Genomic DNA, 14,151 nt, shown 5'->3' with positions numbered 1-14,151 from the left:
GTGTGGGTGGCACAATGAGTGCTGCAGGGCCACTAGTAGCATTTAATTTGCAGGCCCTAGGTAGATGGGATACCACTTTACAGGGGGCTTACAAGTAAATCAAATATGCCAAACAGGTGTAAGCCAATTACACCATGATTTGAGGAGAGAGCAAATGCACTTTAGCACTGGTCTGCAGAGGTAAAGTGCCCAGAGTCCTAAAGCCAACAAAAAAAGGTCAGCGAAATAGGAGGAGGAAGGCAAAAAGTTTGGTGTGACCCTTCTGAGAGGGCCATTTTCCAACACCTTACCTCCTAATGCAGTCGATAGGAGCCAGTCTAAAACAATTACATACTGCAGCTCTCCGCACAATCGAGGGCCCCCACAAACCTCTCGTTATTACGCTAGGAACGTCCCTCGGCCTCCCCTCCTCTTTCCATCAGCATATCAATAGTCTTCTACATGGCCCTGATCTGTGAATCACGGTCAACCACCTGGGGATCTATCGGGGCTAATAAAGATTCAGTTTCACACACCCTATCCTCCAGTTTATGATGATCAGTACGCAGAAGCCCCAGGTCGATCCCAACTGCGTCGATCTTTGCTTCTATTACGTCTTTGGTGTCCCTTACTGCCACTAAGATTGCTGTTGTGTGGATCTCTAGTCCTTGCTAGGTGTCAGCAGCTCGCAGGCTACATGGCTCATCGCTAGGGCAGGAACAGCCCAGAGTGGCTCCTATCTTCAGGGATTCAGGACACACCATTGCCACGCCTTGAGAGGGCTCTGGTCGTTGCCCCTCTCTGTGCATCGCAGGACCCAGCCTCAATTCCACTATTTCCATGGCAGCCTCCTTACCAACTCACTAAGGCTTGTCTGGGAGGTGTCCACTTCACAGGGGCAGCCTTATTTGAGGCCATGCCACTACCCCTGAAGAGCCCACCAACCCCAGTCACAACCCCGGGGGACCAGCTGACCCTCCCACTGCAGCCAGGCCTAAGTAGGAGGAAAGATGCCCCTGGCAGGGAGCCACAACATCTCCCGCAGGCACAAGAGGCCCTTACTCACTGTTTGCGCCACAGTGCCGGTCGGGTCCATCCCTCTGCCAAAGCTGCCCACCATAAGACGTAAGGGTCCAGCACCAAATCTCTATCATAGGCCCAGCACATCAACAGTCCTCCTGTGCACTTCCACGGTAAGTGTGATCTTTCTATGGCTTTGGCATCTGGCTCCAGGTGTATCACTGAGGGTCTGTGTCATGCTTGCGGTCTCCAAATGCCTGCGGACCCGCCCTGAGGTATACAAGTCCCTCTCATCTAACTTCCCGAAGTGGCTACCAACTCGGAGCAGGAGAAGGGAAATCTCTGCGGGGCCTGGGGACAGAGCTACGTTCTCATGCATCTGACTCCGTTAGCATCAGCAATGCCCCCGCAAGTAATATTTTTTGCTTCACAGAGGCAGATACACTCCATAGTGTAGTGTACTTCGAATACAACAGACTTTTGTAAATGAACTATGTCGGTTTGACTATAAGTGGTCTCTCAACAGAACAATGATTGGTAAATCTAATATGTCTCACCTGATTAACCTATTGGCTTTGCCAAAGCCTTTTGCAACAAAGGAAGAGGTGAGCAGGAAAGGAGGAGATTGGGGGGAACCAACTGGGAGTGGCAGTGGGATTGAAATCAGCACAAGTGCTCCACTGCAAGGTAGCATCAGGGCTTTTCTAGATTGAGGAGTAGTCCAGCTGCCAATGGCAAATGCCAACTCGTCTAGAAAAACAAGTGCAATTCATCGACTAAGGAACAAGCAAATGGGAATGACAAGGAAGCTAACCAATGGAAAGCAACGGGCAAGCTGTTAGCCCACGGTAAGTTTTTAGTTTGGCCCACAAGAGGCTTTCACCTACAGGCAGCTACAAATTATCTTGTAGGCGAGACGTAGAAATTAGCGCACCATTTGGATACCATGCAATAGATCTGATTATACTTTAAAAGAAACGTGAAAGAATAATAGTTTTTCCAGACCGCCACTCCAAAAATTTTTTCTAAACTGCAAATATGTTTTACATTTTTTTTCTTAGAATGTCGACATTTTCTAGATTAACTTTTTTTAATCTGTTAACCTTTCCTAACAAAAAAATGAATATAGTTTAGGTACTGATTTCCTTCACATGTGCGAATAGCACACATTTTCTATTAAGTAATAATTCAAGTCTCGTTTCTTGGTCCTCAGTGGCCTTTGCTGCAGATGCGTTATGTTCTATGTTTTCAGTTGACAGGTACAGAGTGTGTCTAATGCATCGCCTCTGACCACGTGCTTGATGTCTAATAGTCCGTGAACCGGTTTCTGAGAATTACAGCTATAAACGGCTACAAACTGAATAATAACACTTCACGTGTTGACATACAAATATTCATGTTCATCTCCCTGGAAATAAACCTGTCATTCATTTAGTTCAAAATATCTTTCAGGAGCTCACTTGGAAAACACTCTGCCACGACACGGTCGTTGTCTATATCTGCACCCAACAGGTGAGCGGCTTTGGAATAGTCAGTAGTCTGACCTTTTTTTTCTTCTGCAAAGTGAAATACAAACGTCTGTGCCTGGCGCATGTTATTTTCTGGTTACTAGTTGGTGAGTGAGTTATTGCTCTAGGTGAGTCATTGCTGCCAGCAAAGTTAGGCGAGCCAACCTCCTGGCTTCATCTTCGTGACTTCCGTTTAAATGGCGGTCTCTCCAGGAGACCCGGGGTTTTCAGATGGTAGGAAGTAAATCTCCTTGCAACTGGGTCCGCTATAGCAATGGAAGTGTAGTGAGAACAGAAGATGTAGCTCTCCCCCAAGTGCTCCTTGCAGACTTTAGAAAATGAGTCAGGGCCCGATTCACAGAACTAATTTATGACAAAATCCTAAACTTACTACCATTTTCGTATTCACAGAAGGCACTTACTCATTTTGGTATTCACAGAAGACACTTACTCATTTCGGTATTCACAGAAGTTAGGACTCCTAACTTTAGGACTCCTAAATGCATTCTGTGAATACCGAAAGTCTTAAAATTAGGATTTGCCTCACTTTAGTAGTAGTAAAGTTAGAACTCCTAACTTTAGGACTCCTAAATGCCTTCTGTGAATACCGAAAGTCTTAAAATTAGGATTTTTCTCAATTTAGTAGTAGTAAAGTAAGGACTCCTAACTTTCGGACTCCTAAATGCCTTCTGTGAATACCGAAAGTCTTAAAATTAGGATTTGTCTCAGTTTAGTAGTAGTAAAGTTGAGAAAAATCCTAATTTTAAGACTTTCAGTATTCACAGAAGGCATTTAGGAGTCCTAAAGTTAGGAGTCCTAACTTTACTACTACTAAATTCAGAAAAATCCTAATTTTAAGACTTTTTGTCTTCACAGAGGGCTTTTGGGAGTCCTAAAGTTAGGAGTCCTATCTTTACTACTTTAATGCTTGTTTGTGGTTCAGGGAGCAGTAACGGCTGCACGGGGAAGCAGCAATGGGGTGGAGTGGGGTGGGGTGGGGGTTGGGTGGGGGTGGGGTGGTTAAGCTACAAAAAAGAAAGAACACTTGCCTGCCGACTGACTGCCTCCGTCCTCTCCGTCCTTTTCCTGGCTTATATGCAAGCAGGGTCTAGGAAGCACACCCAGGATCCCCTAATCAAATCACAACCCTGCATTGCAGCGTAGTGATTGGTCTGAGCACCATGGTTGGGTGCTCAGACAGGGAATGGGAGCCTGGGCCTGTTCTCCACCCAGGCTGTAATGCAGCCTGGGTTGAGAACATGCAAAGTGCGCATGACTGTTTGGCCGCCCCAAGACAGCTGGCCAAATGGTCATGGGAACTTAGAGAGTGCCACCACTCCTCCCACCTGCACTGCCCAGCCCAGCCCTGCCCTGCAAAACTGCCTCAGCATGGTAAAATAAAATAAAATCCTCAGGTTAATATTTTATTTTTCCTTTTTTACAGTGCTGATAAGGCAGTGGGGCGATGCTCCTCCGCCTTACCAGAAGGACCCGCCCCTGCCAGGGTGGCAGTTCGGGCTGGACTGTTCCCATGGGGAGCAGGGTCAAGACTGATTTGCATATGGCTGGATCCAAACTGGAATGGCATGGTGAGAAAAAATAGAATGGATTTAGGCCCAGATCTATGTACTGGGGGTTCATGTTTTACACTGTTCAGCATTCCGTCCATCAATTCTTCTTTTAGCAATGCTATATTTTTGCATTAGTAGGATATAATACCGCATTCATGATCAGGGCTTGTGCACTGCACTGTGAGTCCGAGCAAAAACACACATGTATGATAAACACTAACAATAAAATAGTATTTCCTTACTGTACTCTGCTGGAAATGTAATCGACGCTATCTAGCATAATCCATATGAACCAAGGAAGACCTGGCTGGGAAGAAAGCTTTTGATTCAGGGCTTAAATTCAGAGTGTGGCTAAACCCTAAAGTGTTTTTATTTCCTTTGCTTGAAAAAACAGGATATTCACCAAGGTTTACTTTTGTTTCGTATGATAGGGCCAGTGCTAGTCACGGGCAGCTGATGTTCTCTCACAGGGCTGGTTCCTTCATGGGAACCAATTCCACAGATTCCTTGGCATCATAGGTGTCTGCAATGTTCTTATCTCTCTACCATTTCTATTCTTTGCTCTCTCTTTGCCCTTCCTCTCTTTCTTCTACTTCTACCTTTGCTCTATTCTAGAATCCTCTTCTGTAATTCATTCTACTCTTGAGCTCCGACTGTTAGGAGCACACTCGCTGTGGGTCCTGATACTTTCTGTCTTAATAAAGAAGATTTATACACAGAGAAGAACTGCCTTGTCTAACCTTTCTTCGCCGGTACAGTGTCACTGTAAGGAGTTGGTATACCCACCTTGCTTTGTTACTTTCACTGTGGAGGTTGTGTTGGTTAGATGTTCTTCTTAATTACAGGCCTACAGTCTGCGTTCTTTTGAGATCAAGGTGCAATGGGCCCTATAATCATGTCAATATTTTGGAGTAGGCCTAGAAAGTATCACAGTGAATCCAGGGAGACTTGGGGTGGGGTTGTGGTGCCATTATAAAACCTCTGAAACCTCTGGGAAACCAGGTTGTAGGAGTGCTGGTGAGGGCTCAAAATGAGAAGGCTTGACTAGGTTGTATTAAAAATAGGGGGATGGTGGGGCTTTTTGCATTTGCAGAGGAGTGGGAGGTCCAGCATAACAGGAGCCCCTGACAAAGCATCAATGAAGTGATATTATGCTGTTCCTCAAGAAGGGGGTGTTATAGAGTCAACCTGAGGCTGGAAACAACTGTGTCCCAATGTGATCTACAGTTGTAAATCCATTTGTTGTATTTTAATGCCCTCACACACCCTTTCAGGTGTCATGCTTCATCATATGGGCTGCTCCTCGTTGGGTCGGCGGTACAATACCCAACAGGCTCACCTAAAAAGGGGCACTTTGTCGGAGATCTTTTATCCAACAGCCGTATGGTGAAGTGCGGGGGTAGGGCCAGAAGAGTGTAGATGTGTTGGTGAGTTAAAATAGGGCTGGGAGTACCTGGCGTAGATTATATTATTCTGGGGGTCTCCTACCCTAATTAAAAACAGTGAACACGGCACTCATCGGAGTATAATGTCTCCTATTAGTGTGTCCGTTTTTGAGAGATAAAGGTCAACATATTTCTCGTGCTTGTGTTAATTTACTCGTGATTCTTCAGGACCGGGAAAACAGGAACTATCTACACTATAAAACTATTGGTGAATCTTTTTAACCATAGCATGATAAGTGTCTAATGTGTCAATATACCTGTAATGATCTGGATCTGCCTGTAGTTGGAGAAAAAAGAAGATATACATTTCAGGCATGTACATGAACAGACAGTGATAGACATAGCCTATGTGGTGGCTCCAAACTCTGGTCTATAAATTTAGTGGTGAGCGCAATTGCACTTGAGGACAATAAAATAAGTAAAAACAAAGTGGTGAACTCTGGTGGTTATACGCCCCTGTGGAAACTCAAAGTTGCAGCAGAAAAGCGAGCTGGACTCACCTAATCGTGTCAAGTATCCAGGCTTCAACAGTACCCGGTGGTCAACACATCATGCATTTCTCCTATGTGCGTTGGACTGTGCACAAGGAGATGAAGGTAATCAACAGTCAGTAGGTTACTAAAGATGAACTACTTGTCATGAAAGTTATACATAGTGATGGTTGTGGTAGTGATGGCGCGGTGTCTGGTACCTCTGGGAGTGGCACCACAAGCATAAGTACTCCGTTCTGACATAGCCCATTAACCCATTTAAGGTAAGATCAAGAGGGTCACCCTGCGCAATGCAAACCTAGTGCCACTAAGTTATTGAATGATCTAGACAATGGTGGGCTGGTGTGTTCGATTCTACCCTTTACTTCGTACTGAAAAATTGGGCGATGAGTCCTAAGTATACTTCTTAGTAATGCTGTTGGTGCTGCAGAAATAAGCTCTGTGCACGCGCCAAGGTACCAGGAAATATAGAAATGGCAACTCGTCTCCCCATGGGTTAGTTACATGTAACCGGAGTAGAATACTCCGTATGGTGCAGTGGAGTTAAGCATGTAGTGGCAGGATGCGGTGGGCGCCAGGTCATGCTGGTCTCAATAAGTGTTCTTGCAGCATAACTAAGCATGCAAGGGCCGGTATGGCGAGCGCGGAATCATGCTGTTTATGTTAACTGCTCTAGTAGTGTAGTTCTTGCGGCATAGCCTGGCGGTATGTGTAACAGCGGTAATCCATCAAGCGCACTGCCGAGGTGAATAGACCCCCGGTGAGGCAACAGCTGGTGCCAGTAGCCTGGGGGTTTATGGAACAGCGGTAGGCTACCAAGCGTGCTGCCGTGGTGAATAGACCCCCAGTGGGGCGGCCGCTTGTACCAGTAAACCGGAAGCGGCACAGGCTGAGTTTTAGTAATGACTCTGCATGCTATTTTTAAAGTAAAACGAAATGAAGAGCCGGCGTCCGCTGAGGGTAGGTGGCATCAGAAGTCGCTCAAAAGGGAGCATGTTGTCATGTTACTTACGATTTGCTGCCCTGCATTACTCCTCACAACCTACCCACTCCACCGGGTCCAGGAGGTAGTGAGTAGCGGGGCTGCCATGAATTTGAACGCAAGGGAACACCATGTGATCGGGGACAGTGCCAATTGCAAAAAGCCAAAATGGCTAATCTGGCACGGATGGCGGCCATGATGGAGTGGTGTTATAAGTGCTAAATGTATGTCGATTTTGTGTCCATGTATATTGTTTGTGGACAAGCATGGGCCATGTATAAGATGTAGACACTACGTAACTCATTTTACGTAGTGTGTCCATGTATATTGATTGTACTTCCAATTCGGAAACTTGTAGTCTGACAACAGACTGTTTCGTTTTGATGTCATAATGTTAAACAGGGGTTATAAATGTGAGATTTTACCATTACCCAAATCAATACTAATCATTTTATCAACTTCAGAATAATCAAACGGAGTTGGTACTTTCTGGGCACCAACCCCGTAAACAGAAGCTGGCAGGCACATTTCTGCATGGATTAACCAACATTGCCTTATAAAGTCACTTCAGTTATGTCGAAAATTATCGCCGGCCAAGTAATCTCACTTCCCGTCTTTTTTTGTGGTGTGAGGTCAGGTGCTGTTTAGAGGGACCTCACACTTTCTTCTCGTCTTCCTTTTTTCTCGGTGCCCCAAAAATCCTGGGGCTGGCTCTTATGTGTAGTGAACTCTAGTAAAACTCACAGCAATAGCTTCAGTAGGCATTTATTCATATCCCTTACAGCGGATGAAGACCAATGTTTTTACTTATTTGTTTTCTCTGCAGACACATGCAGATAATCACATGTATGGATGCAGTACTGCGGCAGGCCTCCATAGTTGGAATTTAACGCTGAGAAGATGGTCATTTGGTAGATTAATGTTGCTGGATCTCCCTCTTTGGCTCTGTTTGTGCACTTATGGAAAGAAAATGTACCATGGAAGTTGATCCAGCACTGCTCCAACCCAAACCTCCAAACCATCACTATATATCCTAGGAGCTATCAAACTTTACTGGTTAGTGGGGCCCATAACACCGCGAGTCATTCATTCACACAAATCACCCTGCTCCCAAAATCAGTGAAAACCAGAGGAAGAGACGCTTGATTTAGCGGAGTGTCTTACTTCATCTATTTTAATCTAAATTTTTATACTATATACATCTGCAATTTATTAGATCTTACAAGGGTTTTACTTTTAAGAAACATTAAAACGCCCCACTATTTGGTCAATGGATCAGCTACTAAAAGTAAACTAATGGACAACAAGACCAGCTTAATTCTCCATTTATTTAATTTTTATTTAAAGATTTAATCTCCTAGCATGACGTTATTTTATTTAACCTTAATTCAAAGCCCCTTAAACAATTTAAATTCACCTAAAGAAAAAGAAGTTTAAATTCAAAGAGTTTACATTTATTAGCAGAATAGTTCAGAAAATAAATCAAAGAACATATTACCAAGGATATAGGCAATGGAAATCAGAGTTAGCTTAGAATGGTTCTCAAAAACGGCCTCTCTATTCTTTCTTGATGTTCACCTCCCATCCGGACTCCGTTCCCATCAAAAGTTAAAGTCAAGAACATTTCAAAGTCTTTGCACCATGGAAAATCAGGCAGTCCGACAGCATGTCGTGGTGCGAAAAATACATTCAAAAGCACGCCTCATCTTTCCTCCAAACAACCTCTTTTATACCCTTTTCCCCTATCTATCTAAAATGTGAAAATTTTACGGTCCACGCTCACTCTCATTGGTCCATTCAAGGGGTGGATGAGGATCACCTCATCTCCTCATTGTCCATATTTCCGCCAAGTTATCGTTATGATCAAAGGAAAGTTCAGATTGTTTGTTAAAAAAATTCACTCGTGTCCTTTAACTTGTCACTTCACCAAATTTTCTCAGGCTCATGACTCGGACATCTCAATCTTAACACCATTCTGCTCTTCAGGCCACTCTGACCTTGACCCACGCTGCACAGGCACAGACTGCTTGAACATCTCTCAAGCATAGTCACGCATGCATAGAAACCCACTGTTTTGGAATCTTGCAAACCCTCCATTTTTATTTAGGCCACTTGGGCCATAACGGGAACTATTATAGAAACAAACACATTTAAACATTAGATTCCGAAGTATAGCCCTTCTCTTTACCTGCCCCCCATTTCAAGATAACCCTGTCAGTTATAACCTAGCATTAAAGCTACACATATGCATTGTTTTCTTACCATTCTCCATCATTTCTGCCACAATTATACATTTAGGAAGCTTACATGCATAGTTTTTCATTAGATTATAGCATTTCCGCACTATATTAGTAAAACAACTTCACATAATTAATGGATTAAGTTTGCAACACAAGCATATTAGTATCCCACGTGTATTTGTGTGTGTGCTTTCTATTCTACATTGGTTCATTTTAAAACCACACGATTAATACATATTACAGTTATGGGAAGCCAACTTCACGAGGGGTATACAAACATTTTTCGTTTTCACCCTCGCTCCATCACCTCCCCCCTTTGGTGATTTATCACCAAATAACACCCACAAATGTTCATAACATTTTCTAAACATGTTTCAAATTCTTTTTAATTAGTATGAGTTATACTCTAGTATCCTCTATTTTCTTTCTGTCTTGATAAAGTTTCTCATTAAACTCTTCCATTTCAATGTCCCCCTTTTCACGTTGTCTTTCCTGTCTCTTTCCTGTCTCTCTTCAAATTCCTTTTTTACAGACTTTTTAAGGTTTCTTCTTTTTCTAACTTTACAACCTAATCTTAAGACTAAAAATATCACTATTATTAGTGTTACTGGAATTAATACTTTCCCTATTAAGGATCTACCTATTTCATAAAACCTTTTCTTAACAGCTGAAAAACTTCTACCAAGTTTCTCAAGAACACCGTCAACCTCCAGTGGTATAATTTATTTATGCAATTCTGTAAGATTTGTAATATATCTTTCAATGTTTTGACTTTTATCAGGAATGTAGGTACAACAGTGCTGTACCTTCAAAATTCCACAGACTCCTCCCTCTTTTGCCAAAATTATATCAAGAGCAAGTTGATTTTGTATCACCATAGCTCTCATAGCCACCATTTCTGTGTTTACCATTAAAAATCCCCCTGCAGTATCTGTTGACAAACGATCTACTATCATTGACAATTTCCAAATTCTGCATTAAAGGATATACCCACTGCTGGTATCAATGCTCCAAAAACATCACCTATTATTTCTATTACACTTTCCCTTCTCCTACGACTTAAAGGCTTACCTTTCTCATGAATTCCATTAGTTCCTCTATCTACATGGAAAATTTTAGGAAAGACCAGGCCTACATAACAGGACCCTTACCAATGATCAGGCAATCAATAATAGGCTTTGTTACCGCATAGGAAATATATGCCAGGGAAAACTGGATCATCATCTCCTTTAAATCCCCAACCCCCTTTTATAATATATGTATCTTCACATTGACTTGCTCCCACAAAATAATTATCATACACAGTATTGTCTCTTCGAATACATAATTTCCCTAATAATTGTGTATCTATATTTATAGCCACATTCACATTATGTTGCTCTATATTATCATCCTCAAATGTCCACATTGTAGATTTAGATTTCTTTGCTTTTTTCTTCCTTTTGTATTGATTCCTTCAATCCTCTACCATATCCAAAAAGGCTTGCTCCTCATTTCTCATTTTACAAGTCAAATTATGTTTGAAGGCATTGTCATGGGTCAGTTCTTGTGTTTGCAAAAAATATTCTCCGAAAACCTTTGCAGGTTTGTTTTGATTCAATTCAGCCACAATTTTCACTTTTGCAAAAACATCATCAGAATTTGAATAATAATACTCTAATTTACCTGTTCTGTAAAACAAACTAGCTAACACACTATATGTAACCACATATGTTAATGGAAGGTGGTGATACGTCACACCCTCTGATACAGATGCTGGTAATTTCACATAGACGTAGCAATCACTAGCGTCCATTGTTCTCACATATTCAGATAATAACTTCAAAAACATATTTTTTGAGTAATCACTAATCGAATTGTCTTGATGTACTTCAGGTCTATGCACATGCATTATTTCACCCTTTGACTCATAGGCCTTTTCTTTCATACTCTCATTTGCCTTTGCTTCTTCAAAATTTGGCCTAAAAGGAATTACAATAGCTAATATCAACCATACCAACATCAATAGCCCTGTACATATTAACCACATTCTACACAATTTTCAAAAAATAGTCAATTTCGATCTTGTTACATCATTAGTAGCCATTTTTTTAAAAATTTTTTTGCACAGCTCTTTCCACAATCTTTTCTGTCTTTATATTGTCTCTTTCAAATCTCTTTTGCACTTAAAAGTGTCCTTACCTTAACTGAGGCAATAGGGCTAATGGCCCTTGTGATGCTCGGTGAGTGGATCCCATACTGCTTGGCTCACCAAATCAAAATATATCAACCATCGTCTCTTATCATAATACATTCAGAATAAGTCAAAAACCGCTTAGAAAAAAAGAGACAACATAAGAGGAGATGGAAAAAGCAAAATGAAAAAAGAGAAAAACATAGAATCAAGAACAGTCCAGATAATATAACGGTCCATCAAGGAAGAGTTTGCATATACTCTTTCGCAGCAGCCTCTGAAGTGAAAAACCAACTCTGGCTTTTTGGCTATCAGCGATTATTGTAAGGAAAATGAAAAACTGAACAAAAGAAAGAAAATTGAAGATCCAAAGTCTCTTGTCTATATATTCTTTGGGAAAACAAACATGACAATGTTATATGTGGCTTAACAAATACTGAGACATCGTTTATCATAAACTGTGTATTTAATCTCGAAGGGTGCTTTCCATTTTCTAAAAAACGACTCTGGCCCTTGTTAACAATTTTTAAAGTTGCAGGTTGCAATAAAAAGACTTGTAGACCTTTTGCTTGTAAAGGTAAGATCAGCTGCTGTAGTTTCCATCGCTTTTCTACTGTGGAATGGCAAAAATCTGGCCAAATAAAAAAACTGTATACCTTTCCCAGTTCTCTTCCTATCAGGCCAAGCCAAATCATATAATACCTGTCTGGCCAGAAAATTGTTCAAAGAAATCAAAATAGCCCGTGGCTGCTGTGGGCTTAGTTGGCTACCTCTTGGCGGTCGCTGTCGAAAAGGAAACCTATGGGCCCGTTGTATCTCACGGCTCCAATTCCATTCAGTAACTTCTGGGAGCGCTTCCTCGAATAATTCTGCGACAAATTTACGCACATCCTGTCCCTCCAAACCTTCTGGGACACCAAGTACACGTAGATTATTGCGACAAAGGTGATTTTCTAGTTCGGCAATTTTATCCTGCACATCCTCTTTGTGCGCCTTGATTTCGGCAACATCAGTAGATTGAGTCACCATCTGATCTTCCAATGATGATAGCCGTGCTTCCGCTTCTGTCATTCGATCGGTAAAATCATTGCATGTTTTTGCCAGGCGATGAACGGTATTTTGTAGCTTTCTACAAGCGGTATGTGTTTTTAAATGTTCCGCTCGAGCCTCCAGCCGATGGTCATTAATGGATCGAAAGATTTCCTCCAGCGATACTGGATTGGGGATTTGGCTCTGTTCAGCTGCATCAGCACCCCGCAGGCTTGACCTGAAAGATCTAGCTGCTCCAATAACTGCGTACCCACAGAGAGATCCAAATCAGTTGTCTCCATAGTGGTTGTATTTGAATCTGCACTGCCTCCCCTATCCTTCTTCCCAATAGTAGGAACTTGAAAAGAAGTACTCATGGAGAGAATTTTTTTACGAAGATTACCCTCCAGCATAGTTGGGGTATTTTCCCCCTCGCCGTATTCTGGAAGTAAAACTTCTTCCATATCTGATCCATCAGACTGTTCGGAAAGTAAATAGAATTTGCCATCTTTACTGCTTGGCGGCTCTTGGGTTTCTTCTTCTTCACTTACCACACCATCCCCCTCCTCCATTGCCGCTGCAGCATTAAACCCTGTTTCAGCCTCTTAACCTGTAGTTGAAATATGAAGCGAAGCAGCTGCTGGTGTAGGTACATCTGAAGATACCTGCAGTGAAGCATCCTGTTCCCCACCACCGCCGTCACCAATTCCACAAACCACTATAGATTTAGAAGCAATGTTATTGCTTTTCTGCAGCCCAGTAGCCGATTGGAACATTTGAGGTATCTTTGGGTGACCTAATGCAGCGTCTTTACTAGAACCGACACATCCGTGGTCTTGAGCACCTGGCATTTCTTTCTGTTTTGCAGCAAGCGCTGCATGCGTGCCAACAGCTCCTTCCCCCACAGGTCTAGTTTTCCCCCCGCGGGCTGTCTTAGGTGGCATAGCAGGTCCCAGCAGGTTATATTGTTTCACAAAACCCCAATCCAAAAACAAAACAAAAGATTCAAAAGTCAGTAGCTTTTTTTTTCTCCCCTTGCACAATGTTTAACAAGTATCAAATTTTCCGCTAGATAAAGCCCGGCAGCTCCTCGACAAGTAGCATCAAAAAGAAATCCAAATCCACCCACACAGCAGTTTTAAGCCCCAATAGAGTTTTCAAAGTTGATCCTGCATGCAATATCCTCGCGTATAGTGCCGGTGCTTTTTAATGAAGCCAGTATACAATGAAAATACGGCACTAAGCCACCTGTGCTTGCTCCTCAGTCAATCAGCCAAATGTTGCCACAATGTTGCCGCTCACCTTCGTCTCTCCTAATCTCAGCGGTAACCTTCTCAACACCGCCGGCTCTCAACACCACGCTGAAATCACCGTGGCCCCAGATACTCCCAGCAGGAACCCGTACGTTGACGGTCACGGCACACCCCTCTGGCTCCGGCGTTCTAACGGTCGCCCGGGTGTTCACGGACGTACAGCCGGTCAACTTCGCCGGTGTTGGAAATTAGATGATTCTAATCCCGGGTTTCAACCCGTGTAGCCTCCAGCCGCCATCACACTCTCTCCGGCAAGAAAACGAGCAGCCGGACAGCAAAGTTATCACGAAAAGGTGAGCCGAGTTTTCCGAGCAGGGGAGCTACTCACACACACGTTCACTGACGGATGCCATCTTGCCTCCGTGTAGATACTCCTCTTTATCTCTTTTGAGTTTCAGTT

Source organism: Lissotriton helveticus, chromosome 2_1, assembly GCF_964261635.1.
Source record: "Lissotriton helveticus chromosome 2_1, aLisHel1.1, whole genome shotgun sequence".
Classification (NCBI taxonomy): domain Eukaryota; kingdom Metazoa; phylum Chordata; class Amphibia; order Caudata; family Salamandridae; genus Lissotriton; species Lissotriton helveticus.
This window is presented reverse-complemented; position numbering follows the sequence as displayed.